The sequence below is a fragment of the Molossus molossus genome, unplaced genomic scaffold (genome assembly GCF_014108415.1).
Source record: "Molossus molossus isolate mMolMol1 unplaced genomic scaffold, mMolMol1.p scaffold_m16_p_14, whole genome shotgun sequence".
In the NCBI taxonomy this organism is placed as follows: domain Eukaryota; kingdom Metazoa; phylum Chordata; class Mammalia; order Chiroptera; family Molossidae; genus Molossus; species Molossus molossus.
Genome location: NW_023425349.1, coordinates 58,308,211 through 58,325,703, shown reverse-complemented (window position 1 = coordinate 58,325,703; position 17,493 = coordinate 58,308,211). Strand labels below are relative to the sequence as shown.

At 40.1% G+C, this 17,493-nt stretch overlaps 1 protein-coding gene across 1 annotated transcript in view; it reads right to left on the bottom strand.

Moving 5' to 3' along the window:
• KDM4C (lysine demethylase 4C) overlaps window positions 1-8,683 on the bottom strand; it is a 444,842-nt gene extending 436,159 nt beyond the window's left edge. Inside the window, exon 1 of the mRNA XM_036261620.1 lies at window positions 8,456-8,683. The gene's annotated coding sequence lies outside the window, so the exon portion shown is untranslated. The remainder of the gene's footprint in view (window positions 1-8,455) is intronic.
• Between the last annotated feature and the right edge of the window lie 8,810 nt (window positions 8,684-17,493).

Sequence of the window (17,493 nt, the reverse complement as noted above, 5' to 3'; positions counted from 1 at the left end):
CAGGGCATGGAGAAATGAAATCCTACTTCAACAAAAAAGATGAAAAACAAGGCTTGGTAAACTTTTATAACTTAGACAGGAAAGGGGAAAAATCAGGCTAGTAGCAAAAACATGGGTCACCGTGCAGTGCAAGATTATATATCATGAACATGATGAACATGGAATGGAATGTATGTCCCACCTGGACAGGGGTCTCCAAAACACAGCCACTAGAAACCTGGGCTCCATCTGCCATTTTAATAAAGGTGTTATTTTGCCTATTTACAAATACATGTTAGTGTATAGGAAATTTGTTTTTTCAACTGAGACTTGCTTATTATAAATGCAATGTTTATTCTCAAAAAAAATTTTTTTAATAAAGGAAAATTGAAATTACTAGTAATCCCACCACCAAGTTAACATTCCAGTATATATTTTCTAAATATATGCACATTTATAAACACGTTTAAACACAGTTGGAACTATACATTGTATGCAATTTTGTTTTGGGGTTGTTTTTTTTATATTTTGTTCAGATAGAGTGGGAGGGAGAGAGAGAGAGAAAAACATCGACGTGAAAGGGATACATCGAGTGGTTGCCACCCTCACGACCCAACCAGGACCGAGGACAAACTGCAACCGAGGTACGTGCCCTTAGTGGGAACCGAACCCGGGTCTCTCTGGACCGCAGGCCAACACTCTAACCGCTGAGCAAACCTGGCCAGGGTCATTTTATGCAATTTTGAACACTGTTTTTATTTTCATTTAAACACAGAAGGTTTGGACTTATCTAATGTTTTTATTCTTCCAAGTTATGGATATCATAGCATAGTGTTCAGTTAAAACAGACCCTTGTGTTATTGCTAATATTTAACTAGCAAAATAGATGATAAGAGATCAATATTTCATAGTGGGACCAAACAGCACCAAGCTTTGATAAGTGAACAAATAAAAACCACAGCTCTAGGGATCAGCTCTAGTAATCCATTGGACTGTGACACCCTTACCCAGCTAAGCTCTTTAATTCACACATTCACATATACTTACTGGTTTGCCTTTATCCTCTTGTTTTCAATTTAGGAATTCTTTGGTTTGTAACAAATTGAGAAAACGAAACTAATGAAAGGCCAGCCTTAAAATTCAATGACTGACCACACACCTGTAATGAGCCCAGCCAAGTAGGGCGAAAGAGTACTGGCTATTAGTAAAGAAACCTGGAAGACCTAAGGGAGAGTCAGGTTTAGATTTTTCTGAACCTGACCTTAACCAACCCTCCTTTGAGAACAGGCTGGAACTTCTCAGCAGAATGAATTTTCAGCAGAAGTCTTTCTTTTAATAGGGAAGGGGGTGGTTGAATCTATACCTGTACTTTACATCAGAAAAGACTGAGAAACAGCAATTGTGTTTCAAAGATGGAGGAAGGGCTAATACAAATAAGGCATTTTCATTATATTTCTTAGAGCTATGCAGTTCAAACTGCAGTCTGCAGTCCTTCACAATTTAGTGGGTTAAATCAACATTTTTGTCTGTAATATAGAACGAAATAGAAAATATCAGATTATAGCACAGCTCGTAAAGTATCGTTTTGTTAATTTTTTTTAATGTGTTTTTCTTTATTGATTTTAGAGAGAGAGGAAGAGAGAGAGAGACATAGAAACATCCATGAAAGAGGGCATCAATTGGCTGCCTCCTGCATGCCCCCTCCCCTGGGGGTTGGGCCCACAACCTGAGCATGTGCCATGACCTGGAATCAAACCGGTGACCTCCTGGTGCACAGGTCGATGCTCAACCACTGAGCCACTCTGGCCGGGCCATTTTGTGAAATTTTTGCTTCACTTTTATAGATGTATGTGTGTGTTGGGTCAGAATGGGTAAAATATATTTCCTACTGTGTGCTCCGATTTTAATTTTCTTAATATTTTCATATATGTTAAAATCACTAATTTATACAACAAATGCTTTTTGAGCACCTACAGTATAGTGCTGGTAAGACAATGGTGTGTTGCTAGGATGTAAGTGAATAAAGATATTTGATCCCACCCTGGCCAGTTTGCTCAATGGCTAGAGTGCCAGCCCTCGGGCCAAAGAGTTACGGTTTAGATTCCAGTCAAGGGCACGTACCTCAGTTGTGGTTCAGTCCCAGCCCTGGTCGAGGTGCTGCAGGAGGCAACCGATATCAATATGTCTCTCTCATATCGATGTTTCTCTCCCCCCACCCCACTTCTCCTTCCCACTCTATCTGAAGATAAACAGAAAAAATATCCTCGGGTGAGGAATAAAAAAAAAATTGATCCCTACCCTTGTAGAATTCTTACATTTAAGAACAATCACATAGCCCGTCTGGTGTGGCTCAGTGGTTGAGCATCAACCCATGCACCAAGAGGTCACCGGTTCAATTCCCAGTCAGGGCACATGCCCAAGTTGTGGGCCTGACCCCCAGTGGGGGGCATGCAGGAGGCAGCCAATCGATGTTCTCTCTCATCAATGTCTCTATCTTTCTCCCTCTCCTTTCCTCTCTCTCTAAAATCAATAAAGAAAAATTATTTTTTTAAAAAAGAACAATCACATAAAAATAAGATTATAAACTGCTAAGTGTTATGAAAGGAAAAGTTTAGGAAATTAAGATAATCACTAAGGGAGCTGATTTCAGTTGAGGAAGAGATGGGCTGACAGATCAGGATTCTCTGCGGAAGTGCATTTAAGCACAGACCAGAAGGCTGTATGGAAAGGAAGAAAGTGGGAGGAATAGTCTGCCTGTCAGCAAACAGCACTTGCAGCAAGGGCCTGTACAATTTGAGGAAAAGAAAAGTCAGTGGGCCCTGGCCGATTTGGCTCAGCAGTTAGAGCGTCAGTCTGCGGACCAAAGAGTCCCGGGTTCAATTCCAGGCAAGGGCACGTACCTCAGCTGTGGTTCAATCCCAGGTCCTGGTCAGGGTAGTGCAGGAGGCAACCAGTTGATGTGTCTCTCTCACATTGGTGTTTCTCTCTCTCTCTCCCTCCCATTCTGTCTGAAAATCAATGGAAAAATACCCTTGGCTAAGGATTTAATAAAAAAAAAGTCAGTGGGGCTGAAAGGTAAAGTAGACCACCTAGAAAAGGCCTGGGGGAGCATGGGGTAGGAGGCAATAATGCAGGTATTTTAAATGTCCTCAGGGTGATGAGAAAGATATTATTTGCATTTTAAAAGTTCACTGTGTAGAACAGAGAAAGGAAGGAGGCTGAAGTAGATATTGAGATGTTGCCAGGTGGAGACTAGTGGACTGATCTGATACATATTTATGAAGCAAAAGCAACAAAATATGGTGATAGTTTGGGTGTGAAGGCTGAGGAACCATAAGGTGTCTGGGATAACTCCCAGTTTCCTCAGTGGGCAATAAAATGGGATGAGAAACCCCCAAAAGCAGAGCTGAGATGAAAGATAGAGTTCAATTTGTTCAAGTTAACACATAGAGATGCCAAATTAGTAACTGAAACTGGATGGAGATATAAAAACAGGAAGTCATGCCCTGGCCGATGTGGCTCAGTTGGTTGGGCATTGTCCTGTGCACCGAAAGGCTGTGGGTTCTATTCCTGGTCAGGACACATGCCCGGGTTTCAGGCTTGATCCCCAGAAGGGGCTGTGCAGGAGGCAGGCTATCCATAGTTCTCTCTCTCATTGATGTTTCTCTCTCTCCCTCTCCCTTCTTTTCTCTCTAAAAATCAATAAAAGTATTAATTAAAAAAATAAAGTCATCACCAAAAGGGTTTGATGACACATTATTCTGTTCCTTATATATTTGCTATATGCTCTACATCTAATATTTGAGGAAATGTACCCACTACTTGATAGAACAAACCATCCAGCAAAAATAAGACAAATAGTGCATAAAACAAACAACTATGCAAGGAAAAACTCTGTAGTACTGTAAAACATAAATATACTAGTAAGAATCTTTCTCAGGGAAAAAAAGGGAAATGAGTTATTTAGCACCTACTTAGTTCTCAAACCTTAATAGTATTAGATGCTAGATTCTGTTCCTTAAGAATCAGCTCAGTCTGGCTGGTCTGGCTCAGTGGCTGAGTGTCGACCCATTCAGCAAGAGGTCACTGGTTTGATTCCCAGCCAGGAAACATGCCCAGGTTGTGGGCCAAAACCCCACAGAGGGGCATGCAAGAGGCAGCCAATCAATGTTCTCTCTCATTGATGTTTCTATCTCTCTCTCCCTCTCTGTTCCTCTCTCTCTAAAAATCAATGAAGGGAAAAAAAAAAAAAAAGAATCAGCTCAATTTCAGTACCAGAAATTCTATCCCTAGGCAACCAATAGTAGGTATCCTCATCATTCCCTAGAAGTCCCTAGATATGACAAAGAATCAAAATGTAATAAAAGCTTTACATTGAAGCTATAGTAAAGTCTCATCTAGTTTATTAAAATAAAACAAGTTAGAAATTTGCAAAAATGAAATTGACAATTACTGATGATTTGTCTTTTTCCTCTAAATTCTGTTTCCAGATTTTCTTTTATTTTTAATTTTTTTATTAATTTTATTTTTAGAGAGAGATAGAGAAAGAGAGATAGAGAGAAACATCAATTTGTTGTTCCACTTATTTACGCAGTCTTGTATGTGCCCTGAGCAAAGATCAAACCTGCAACCTTGGCATATCGAGATGACGCCCTCAACAAATGAACAACCCAGCCAGGGCTGCATCCAGATTTCAAAACTACATGGATTTTTATTAAGTTTTTTCCTTGTTCATGAAGGTCATATTGATAGGATAAAATTCAGACAATGCACATATACACAAGAGACAAATTGCACATAATTCCATCATCCAGAAGTAACTAACCACTTTCAATATTTTGTGTAAATTTTTTCTGTATATATATATGAGGGTGGAGAGCACAATGATTCACAACCAACGATGTAATTGCTTAAGACTGCTGCTATGGCAAGTACAGGGGATTGACTAACTGAAAGATGTGACAATTGAGCTCAACTATCTGAAGGATGAGATAAAATTAATCGAAGAAGTGCAGGTAGGGGTAGTAGCCTAAGCAGAGGGAACAAAAATGTGACAAGGGTACTAAGCCCAAGAGTGAAGAAAATATACACCCACATAAAAACTAGTTCATAAATGTTCATAGCAGCATTATTCATAATAGCCAAAAAGTGAAAACAACCCAAATGCCCATTCAACTGATGAATGAATAAACAAAATGTGATATATCCATAGAATGGAATATTATTCAGCCAAAAAAAAAAAAAAAAAAAGAATAAAGCATTGATACATGCAACATCATAGATGAACCTTGATAACATTATGTTAAGTGAAAGAATCCAGTCACAAAAACTCACATATTATGTGATTCCATTTATATAAAATGTCCAGAATAAGCAAATCTATTGAGAGAAAGCAATTTAGTGGTTGCCTAAGGCTGCAGGGGAAGAAAGTTGAAGAGAAACTGACAAAACTGCTAATGGAAACAGGGTTCTTTTTGAAGTGATAAAAATATTCTAAAATTGATTGTAGCAACGGTTGCAAATACCATTGAATTGAACACTTTAAATATGTAGATGGTATGGTATGTGGATTGTATCTTAATAAAGCTATTATTTAAAAAGAGGATATTTTGCCCAGCCAGTATAGCTCAGTGGACTGAGTGTCCTCCCAAGGACTGAGAGGTCCAGGTTCAATTACTGATCAGGGCACAAGCCTGGGTTATGGACTCAATCCCCAGTAGGGGGCATGCAGGAGGCAGCTGATTGGTGATTCGCTCTCACATCAATGTTTCTATCTCTCTAATAAATAAATAAATAAATAAATAAATAAATAAATAAATAATAATAAAAAGAGCCCTGGCCAGTTTGGCTCAGCAGTTAGAGTGTCGGCCTGCGGACCAGAGAGTCCCAGATTCGGTTCCCGCTAAGGACAGGTATCTCAGTTGCAGTTTGTCCCCGACCTGGTTAGGGTCCTGTGGGTGGCAACCACTCCATGTGTCTCTCTCACATCGATGTTTCTCTCTATTTCTCTTTCTTCCCCCCTCTCTCCCTCCCGCTCTATCTGAAGATAAATGCAAAAAATGTCCTCGGGTGAGGATTGATAAAATAAATAAATAAAAAGATCTTTTGGTCACCTCGGGCACTACGGTAAATTGCTAGAAATACAATAAAAATAAAAACAAAAACAGAACCCATCTTCAGAACCCTAATATTCTAGTAAGGAGAAAAGCCAGTCAAAAGGCAATTACATACACACAACCAATGGACACAAACATTAGGCTGGAGAAAGCAGGAAGAGAGCGGGAGCAGAAAGTAGAGGGTCAATGGGGAAAAAAATGGGGACTTTTGTGGTACTTTCAACAATTAAAAAAAGAAAAAGAAAAAAGACAATTACAGCCCTGGCAGGGTAGCTTAGGATAGTTCGGTTGGTTAGAGCATCCTCCTGATATGCCAAGGTTGTGGGTTTAATCCTCAGCCAGGACACATAGAGGAAGCAACCAATGAAAGCATAAATAAGTGGAAAAACAAATCAACGATTCTGTCTCTCTCTCCTTTCCTCTCTCTCTAAAAATTAATCAATAAAATTATTTTTAGTTAAAAAAACAAAAGAGGCTATCACAGCCCTGTAGCTCAGTTGGTTAGCATTCCATCTGATATGCCAAGGTTATGAGTTCAACCCCTGATCAGGGCACATTCAAGAATCAACCAATGAGTATATAAATAAGTGGAGCAAAAAATCTATGTTTCTCTCTCTCTCTCTCTCTTTCAAATCAATAAAAGAAAAAGGGGCAATTACAAAACAATGAAAAAAGGAAAGAGACTGCACCCCAGGAGCACCTAACCTAGCCCTAGGTGATTCAGGTGTCCAGAAGAAAACTCAATATATCACATTTCATTCCTTAAATAGGAATTTAAATCTAAAACACTTTTTTAAACATTAAATACCTTTTCAGCTTATTAAAACTTTCATTTTCATAGAATGGTAATGAACTTTATAAAAAGTGTTTGTGCACAGTGCAATGTTTAAAGCGTGTATTTTTAACTTTAGAAAAGCAACCGATTAGAGTCTGTTAATGTGAAACAAATCTCCAATTTACATTGCACTCAATTACCAAGTTCGTGGGGTGCTGTAAAGATTATGTGCAAACTTCGTAACACCTTAAATTGGGGACAAGAGGGCCTAAAAACCCTGAACCCCCATGTAATACATTTCAAAATAAAGCGGGGATGGGGTTGGGAGGGGACTAACAAGGTAGGAGAACTACAGTAATTATCTTAAAGGAGAACCGAGTGCTGCAAAGTAAAAATGAATCTTTAAGAACTAAAGCCACTAATTTTCAAGCACAACACTTCCGAATTAAATTAGTAACCGTTGCCATAGAAACAGTGAAGCCAAGTTTCCCGAGGTGAAAGATAAAAAACAGTGCAAATTCAAGAGCGTGAAATGGGGCAAAGTTTGGTCCGAACCTAGGTGGACAGAGCCTACCAGAAACTTTCACAAAGATAAGGGTGGACCAATTGCAACTTCCAAACAACATTTCCGAAGCAGTGCTTCAAATATCACCTTGCGTGGTAATTTACCAAGTACTAAAAAAAAAAGTTTGCCCTCCCTTCTCGTGGAGGAGGAACCAGACGAAACCCCTCCCAGGCATCGCCCACAACCAAGCCAGCCGGTGCAGACGTGCACAGTGCAGCTCAGGGGGAGACTGCCTCCAAGTTCACCCGGAAAGCATCCGAATCGAGCCCTGCTGGTTTCATTGGCTGAGCCTCGAGCATAACCCAAGCTCGAGCTCGGAGCCCCAGCATGCCTGGCCTGGCTCCCTCCTCCACATCACCACCCCACGCCACGTCCCGTGCCTGGCATCCCATGCGACCTGATCCAACTCCTATTTATTAAGTACCCACTGTCTACACCGCATCATGGTTTGGGGCAATGCAGAAATGGCCCCATGCCCGAGAAACCAAAAGGACAACCGCGGGGGCTGAGAAAGAACCCCGGAGAGAGACTGGCTGCCTGCGACCGGGTGTTCCGGACAGGAACCCTCATCCTCACCCCGCGGTGGTTACAACAGTCCCAGTGAAGAGATGGCCCCGAGGGGCGCAGCAGGCCCTGCTTCCCTGAGTCCGCCTCAGACCCAGCTGGGAGGGGAAAGGCAAGGAGTTGGCATCTCTGGACCACCCGCGCGCTCCTCTGCCCCAAGGAGCGTGGACCCCAACTCCAGCCCCCGGGAGAACGACAAGCGCGGCACCGAACCCCCGTAAGGGCCGGAGCGGGCTGTCACTGGCTCCCGTCTCCCTCCCCTGCGACCCTGGCCGGCCGCTTTCTCCCCAGCATGACAGCCACGGCGGCCGCGGACCGAGCGTCTCAGGTCCGGCGTCTCCACTCTCCCGGACGCCGGCAACCCCTGCCGACCCGCGCGGAGGAGGGCAGAGCCAGAAGACCGCCCGGGCCCTCCCCCTCTCTCCCCCGTCCCCGGGACTCCGGAAAAGCGGTTACCTGGCGCGCGGGTGGGGCGAGGACACGGCCCAGAGGTGGAAAAGGAGAAGGAAGACGGTGGCCTCTGGCCCAGAGAGATTTGGGAAATTTGGGAGACTTGTTCCGCACTGGGTGACAGCTGCTCGCTGCGCACGCGCACCCGGCTCCAGACGAAGATCCCTCCACCGCTCCTCACCCGCCCGTGGAGAGGATGGGAGGCAGTGGAGAAGGCGCGCGCACAGAGCGAGCCGGCTCCCCCTGCGCGAGGACGCGCGCGCCGTCACGTGACCGCTGGGGCCCAGCACTTAGGGAGTCACGTGAACTTCCAAACAGCTTAAAGGTGCCCAGCACCTTCGTACTTTGGTCTTATTCTTCCGCGCTGTTCTGAGCCTGTGTTCGCTGTCGTGTATCTTGTTCTCATGTGCACTTTTTCCCAGAAGGGAGAGGCACCTGAGCAGAAGAAAGGAACAGGTGCACAGAACCTTGCCCGGAAGCGCTGACGGTGTTCCCGCAGGGGTAGACCTGATGGAGTCCACGCGCCACACGTCGTCCCGGGCTCCGACGCGGGCCTATGGTGGCCTCCGCCGCGCGAACGTCAGAGTGGCGTTGCCATGTGTGGGGCCTCAGAATGCCGGGTCGATTTTGCGAGGATATCTGGGCTCGCAGCTGGGCAGCAATGACAGTCTTACGGCCGGAGCCTCTGACGCTCTTAACCACAATGGGAGATCCCGAGGGGTTGAAGGGTGTCCACCGACTAACCTTTAGTAACTCAAACTAGAGGCCGTATAATTGGCCTAGGGGAGCGAAACTCCCGTATTTCAGGCACCTACGCGGAGCACGGCAAGCCCTGCGCAGGTATGCACTTCAGATGAAGATACCAGAGGTGGCCCCAATAAGTATCCCGGATAGGGAATCTCCAAAAAGCTAGGATACCAGCAGTTTTGAATTGTAGTCACAGGAGGTGCAGGTGCCTCCCTACCCTTGAGAACGTACTTAAGTTAGTTTGCCACAACTTGTTGCTCTTGCGCTGTAACTCCGCCTTCCATGGTGTCAAAAGGAAACCACACAGACCTTAAGCATTTGTACTGCCCAAGACAGATGGCTAGGCACCAGATGTTTTGCAAAGCTAAAGCTTTAAAAAAAAAAAAAAAACTGCAGAGTTCCCAGCTGTCTGTTGTGGACTTTCCCCTAACGTCTTCTCAGCTAGGAAAGATTGGGTAGTTATATTACTGAGCACACTTGGGCTGTCTCTATGCTGGGTTTTTCTATTACAGTCCACTGATTTCTGCTTTTTAAAATACCTTAAAGATTGCCCGTCTGGTGTGGCTCAGTGGTTGAGCCTGGACCCATGCACCAAGAGGTGGCTGGTTTGATTCCTGGTCAGAGCACATGCCCAGGTTGTGGGCCAAATCCCAGGTGGGGGGCATGCAGCAGGCGGCCAATAGATGTTCTTGCTCGTGGATGTTTGTGTCTCTCTCCCTCTCCCTTTCTGTCTCTCTAAAATCTATAAGGAAAAAAAAAATTTATAATAAAAAAAAATAGAATAAAATACCTTAAATCCACTTACCATAGCCTTGAAGTCTTTTCTCTCTGGGAGGAGCATTTCAAGGACAAATGAAATGTGGTTAAGTAAGACTAATGAGATTATTGGACCACTACATTTCTTTAGTTATTTAATTATAAACAAGATTTAAGCTGTACTACCAACACACATCTGAAACTTGCGTAACAGGTACACTCAACTGGGAATTTTCCAAAATGTATACTATGAGGATCCCAACCCTCCTTACAAGTTAATTGGATATGCTAAAACAATAAACATATCATTTAACATTTATTTAGGGCTTACTGTGAGCTTGAACTGTTTTAAGAGTTTCACATATATTAATTAAATTAAACCTTGTACTCATTCATTGAATAGGTATTAAATTAAATTATCTCCTTGTTACAAACATGAAAACTGAAGTATAGAGATTAAAAAATATGTCAAACAGTTACTAAAAACGAGGATCCTTGGTACACCAGAATTAAAACTCTGGAAACCTGAATTCCAGTCCCTTCTCAATTTGCAGATGCACAAACATTTGTTGAACACAGTAGATCAAGTCTCAGTTTTTTTAACCTAAAAAATGGGACAGACATACCAGCCTTTGCAGACTTCTCCAAGCATTTTGAACATCAAAGAAGATAATGTAAAATGTCAAAACATTTCAAAAGTTGTAAAGCAGTATGTGAAGCAATGAAGCACTTCACAGTTTTGGAAACTGAAGTGAGCCCACTAGAAAATCAACTGGATTCATGGCACAGAGAACAGTGTGGTGTCCCTAATATATCAAAATATTGCAAATTACAATGAAAATTAACATTTTAGCCATATAGTTGATTAATTTATTTAGTCCCAACTAAAAACTCCAATTGCAATAAGTCGGAGGCTATATAATGGATACATAGATTCCCCTTAAAGCTTATACGTTACGTGAACTCTTATTTAGATCACCTTGGAGACAACAATTGTAAATTTCTTAATATATGTAAAATGCAGCAAATTGATACACTACCAAATAATAGTCTAACTTTGAATATATTGAAGTCCACTAGTCTTTTGCAAATATAAAAAAAAATAGTAATACCCATTAATGTTTATATTTATTCTTAGCACATATGCATGTTATTTATACAAATATAATGTAAAACCAGTAACTAGTTATTTAGATGATGTTTTAAAGGATCACAGTGAATATGATAGTATTAATAAAATTAGAAACCTTTGTGGCTGTTTTCTGTGTCCTATGTTTTGAAGTTCATGTCAGTTTAGCTCTCACCTAGATAACTAGTATTCACCTATGGTCTCCCTTCCTCCAATGCATTCTCTACCCACCCTTCCTCCCTCCTACTTATCTTCTGTACTGCAAGCCAAAATTGTCTTCCTAAAGTAAAAATCAGATCATGATTCCACCCAGTTGAAACACTTCATTAATTCTCTATCATAATGAAATTTTTCAATCTTCTAAAGGAGTCACAATGACCAAAAAGTGTACGGTGGTCAGGGGTATGGGAATAGACTTTTAAAGCCTCCTGTGTAAGCTAAATATTCATTCAATCAGCTTATATGTCATTCTATGTGGGTTTTTTTAATATAGAAAGAATGCCTAAAATTACATACCAGTTAGATTATTTAATGTTCCCATCAAAATATTTGAATAAAATTTGAGCTTTGGAGAGATATGTCATGTTTTCCCTAGGGCTTCTAGTTCTCTCTGGGCCATTGCCTTAAATGTGTGCGTGTGGGAGGGTAGTATTCTGGAGGAACTGATGAGGTAGTTTGTTTTTCATATCAAGAAAAATGTTGGGAATGATTTATATCACCCAAATCATAACATTACAAAACTAAATATTCTTTCATTTTAACAAATAAAAATAAAACCACAAACCTAAGCTGAAGTTATAAAGTTTTGAGTATTTGCAGTTTCAATCAATCCTCCTTTTTATTATTGCCATTCATTATTATTATTTGTACTGTTTTATGAACAGGTATTGGATAGTAATACAAACATGAACAGAACAGATCTAGCCTTGCCTTCATGGAGTATACAAAATGAGGTACTCATACACACCCACAAAATGGCTAAGAATAAAAACACTGAAAATAAAAATGTTGGTGATGGTGTGAAGAAACATAAACACCAATAGAAATACATATACATATGCACCAAAGACATACACAGTAAGGCTTATAACAGCATTATTTATGAAATCCCAAACTGGAAACAAATATCTGTTGACAAAAGAATGGATATAATGCATAACCAATGGTCATAGACAACAAACCTGGGGATGGGGTGGGGGAGGGTTGGGGAGGAGGGTGTCAATAGGGAAAAGGGAGAAACATCGGTAACAAAAATAAATTAATAAAAAAATTTTTTTAATAAAAAGAATGGATATATAAATGCTGGTATACTTATACAATAGAAAACTATACACCAATGAAAATAAATGCATTGCTGCTACCCAAATATAATGGCTAAATCTCACAAATATAGTGTTAAGTGAAAAAATAGACCCAAAAGAATACATTTGTAGTGATTCCATTTATATAACAGTTAAACATAGAACTATTCCATGATGTTAAAACTCAAAATAATTCCTGCCTTTAAGGAAGAGAAAGGAGGTAGAGTAATTGGGAGGGAAGAAGTGAGGAATCTCTGGGATGCTGGCTATGCTCTATTTTATTTTAGCTGGGTGGTAATAATTGTGAAAAATTCATCAAGCTGTATACTTATGACTTGTGCACTTTTCTCTTCCATGTGATATTTAAATTAAAAGGCTTTTCAAACATTTAGTATGTTAATTCTTGTATATTTTAATAACAACTTTCTTACCCACTTTTGACAAATGGACCACCCAGTTAATTTAACTTAATAAACTAAAGGGTAAAACTTCTGAACTTTCCCCTTACGTTTCCATTAAAAATTTTGGTGTATTAAAAAAGGGGAAAACTTGAAGGCAAAAACAAGTGGAGGAAAAACTGAGCTACTTTTCCTTCTGGTCCTATTGACCCTTAAGAATTTCAGTAACCGAAAGGGTTTTTTCTTTTTAACTCTTTGTTTCCTTTATCTGGATTTTTTTTAAACCGGAGTTGCCAGTAACTCAGAATGAAATGTAATACTCTACTACAATAATTTTACCATAAGTAATTTTTTAGCATTCCCAACCATATTATATACAGATTGATGTTTCAAAACTTTTTTAGTTGCAGGCAAAATCACGTCAGGTTAGTAAGGAAAGCAGCAAGTTCATTTACGACAGCATATGATAATGCCATCTGTGTGTTAATAAACTGCTATAGGCGAGAGAGTTTATTGGGAAAGAGGTGTATTGGCTTACATTGTAGACCCAAGAAAAAATTATTTGGAGTAATGACTATCTTATCACATATCTAACCATAAATGCCATATAATTTCTAGTGTATTGAAGTGTATATGGTTTAAACCAATCTATAGAGAAGACCTATTAATGCACTCATTCACTTTCATTAAAATGTGCTAGGAAATAAGGCTCTGGTGTGAATTATACAGGGTGTGGCAAAAGTAGGTATACAATTGTTCATATGAAAAATCATACAATAATTAATAATAGTACAAGAATAAACTCTATTTCTCATACTCACAACTGCAAATCTACTTTAGCCCCACCCTGTAGAAAGGAAATGGTCTATTTGGTGGAGAAATTATTGTGACCTTATCCCAGTGAGAATCAAAACAAATTCTACTGATTTTTTGATGCATACACACACTATCTCTGTGTTTCATTTCATCATAGGTTAATTCTCATTTTCCATTAAAAATTGCTTTGGGGTCTTCAATAAGTTAGTCTTAAATGAAAGATAAACAGGCTGCTTTTATGCTTATGTTTATATATCTTTTAGGTATTTACTACTTTGGAAAACTGACATTATCTGCTAAAGTTGAACATATGCATACCCTGTGACCCAGCAATTTCTCTCCTGGGTATATACCCAACAGAAATGTATGTATGTATGTATGTATGCATCAAAATACATATTAAGAGCAGCATTACTTGTAATTGCCAAAAACATATTACTAAAGAGAAAAGGTGAAGGTCAATGTTTATAGATTTAATAATCATGGAACAAGGCCATTATTTCAGGTAGAGGCCCAGTGTGCTTTCTCTTAGGCCTGAGGTGGAGTCCTTCCATGAATAAGGTGTGGAAGGAAAGTTTTATGCTCATGAAGTGGTGAGCAAGGTGGTCCAAACTGACCAGGAGGAGGCAGTGAGTGAGTTTGTGATTGATAGTGCTAAGAACGGTTGGGATTTGTACCAGAGTGAACCAGGCCATCCAATGTGGTGAAGGGGAGGAATCTGAGGGGATACTGATTAGTATGCATCAGGGTTACAGTTTAAGCACATCTCTTCCATTAATGGCCAGAGTACCTGTAATTTCACAGGCCATCCTTCATTATTGAGGAGTATGGTACTCATCCATCCTCAGGCATGAAATCAAAGGATCCCTCCATTGAGGAAGACATTAGATATTGTATTGTTATTTGTATAAAGTCTCAGATTACAATAGAAAACAAAACACTTGGCATCTTAGAAATAAAATTGATGTATTAGTTGGAAAGAGACCACAAAATCTCTTCTTTGAGTTGCTTTAACAATTCCTGGTTTTCAGAGTATTAGCAACATTTTTTTTTTATTTGTTCCTCTATTAATCTGTCTCGAAAGTTGGCTTGCTTCATCTCTCCATAACTTGATATTTCATATCATAAAGGATCCAATTATCATGGACATTCTTGTGTAGAACAAAATGTTGCCTTATATTTTCATATTCCATGGTTTATCTCTATTAAGTTCTCTGGTTTTAATATTCCCCTTCCTCTGCGGACTACTCTTAATCTTTCCTTTCTGCTCAAATTCTTCCAGTAAAGTATTTGGTCTGATCAATGAGCTCAATTTTCAGTATGAAACTTTATAATACCTTTTACAGGGGCCTTGCAGTAACTGCAATGCACAAGTATGCTGTTCTACCTTCCTTGGGTAGAACGCATAATCCAATCACGCATAATTGACATTTTATCACTCAGCTAAAAGTTGTAAATGCTTTCTCTCTCTTTTTTTCAATCCTTAGAAAGAGGGAGAGAGAGAGATTGAAACACTGATGTCAGAGAGAAACGTTGATTGTTTGCCTTTTGTATGTGCCCCAACTGGGGGATCAAATCCAAAACTTAGGTATATATCCTGGCCTGGAATGAACTGGCAATCAGGCAACGCTCAACCAACTGAGTCACTCTGGCTGGGCTGCTTTCTTTTTTAAATTTTTTAAATTTATATTTATTTTTATTTTGTTCCAGCATATGTTTATTGAAATCTGAATAAAGGATTTGGTGTGACACAGCACCTCTTTCCACCCCCTTGACTTACTCTAACTTTCAGTGACAAAAGAGGTGAAGGGTGATACATGTCAATGGTTATAAAATGTATATTCTGTAATAATAAAAAAAATTCCTTTCAAATGTGTCAGTGATTTTTGAAGAACCCCAGAGCTCAGCAGTCAGCTAGCATGCCCATGGAAACTTGCATAATCATAGCTAACTACAGAGTACTGAGCATCTACAGATTCATTCTCCAAGCTTCCACTTTAGAAGACAAAAGACATGGGGCAGAGAAAATAATCAAAGATGAGCAATTCAGGCCTGACCGGCGTGGTTCATTTAGAATCGATGGCCATATAAAGACTTTCCCAGACAAGAAAAAGTTAAAGGAGTTCATCACCACCAAACCGTTATTATATGAAATGTTGAATGGTCTTTTTGAGAAAAAGATAAAATATATGAACAAACAAAATGGCAATGAATACATACATATCTATCAACAATTGAATCTACAAACAAAATTAACAGGCAGAGCAGTAACATTCTCATAGATACAGGGAACATTTTGTTCGTTGACAGATGGGAGAGGGGTTGGGGGAATGGGTGAAAAAGGTGAAGGGATTAAGAAGTACAAATGGGCTGCTACACTGACAAATCTCAAAAGGAAGGGGGTTGGGGGATGGGAAGAAATAAATCAAAAAACTTATATGTAACCAGTGGACACACACAACAGTGTGGGAAAAGGCAGGAGGGGGGCGGGAGTGGGAAAGAGGGGGTTAATGGGGGGGGGAAATGAGAACATCTGTAATACATTTAACAATAAAGATCAAAAAATAAAAATAAAATAAAATAATAAAAAAAATAAACTGTCACCCAACCCAGATAATCATAAAGGAAAAAATCACTACTGCTGTAAGCCACTAGGTTTTGCGGTTGTTTTACACAGTAATAGATAACTGATAGAACTGTCTTCTCTTTCACTTTCTCACCTAGGTGATCCCCTGGCTCTCCCTTGTCTAATTCAGAAAATAACAATTTCTTTCCTATTACTTTCCCCCTCAGTTTCAGAATTGATCTGTACCAGACAATTATTCAAAACTTTAGCATCATCACTTTTAAAATCAAGAGATTCTTTCATCTCTTTTGAAGACCTCTGAAAATTCAGACTTTCCTGAACTTGATGTTTTGCTCATTCCAATTTCCTCTTCTGTGACAGGGAGCCCACAACACTTAACTTTCTCTTCCATTAGTTTTGTTTCATTAAGAGCTATCTTGTCTCTAAAAGGTTTACGGAATTCTTATGTATTTTTTTCTATGAACTTAAAATATTTCTACAGATTTCTTTACATTTTTTTCTTAGTTTAGAGCAAAACAAGTATTGTTTTTTCCACTTCATCAAAGAGGTGCTTTCCAATTTTATTTATTTTCTTTACTGATTTTAGAGAGAGAGGAAGGGAGAGAGAGGTAGAAACATCCATGAGAGAGGATATTGATTGGCTGCCTCAGGCATGCCCCCAACTGGGGATTGGGCCTACAACCTGAGCATGTGCCCTGACCAGAAATTGACCCAGCGACCTCTTGGTGCATGGGTGGACACAACCACTGAGCAACACCAGCTGGGCATGCTTTCCTATTTTAATGGTTGTTTTCTTCAAGCAAGTTCTTAGCTTGTGAAACTTCTGTTGAAATTCTGACACCTTTCTAGGAATTTGGGGTTTTTCCTATAAACTGAAGTTTATCCTTCTCAGCAAGTGATATTTAATTACTTAGTATGATCTGTTCTTTTTCACAAAGGAATCCTCTCTAGACTAAAGGGCAGTGATAAGGACCCTATCCCAGAGCACACCTTGTTAATCCACATGTTACTGTCTAAATTGCACCAGCAGCCTAGACCCTGATCTAGGTCCCACAGGGGTCCCATCTCAATTGTTCAAGTAGTCCAGCTGGTGTGGCTCAGTGGTTGAGCATTGACTCATGCCCCAACAGGTCACCGGTTCAATTCACAATCAGAGCACATGCCCAGGTTGTGGGCCCAATCCCCAGTGCAGGGCATACAGGAGGCAGACAACTGATGTTCTCTCTCATCGATGTTTCTATCTCTCTCTCCCTCTCCCTTTCTCTCTAAAAATCAATAAAGAAAAAAATTTTTCTGCTCTGGCTGGTGTG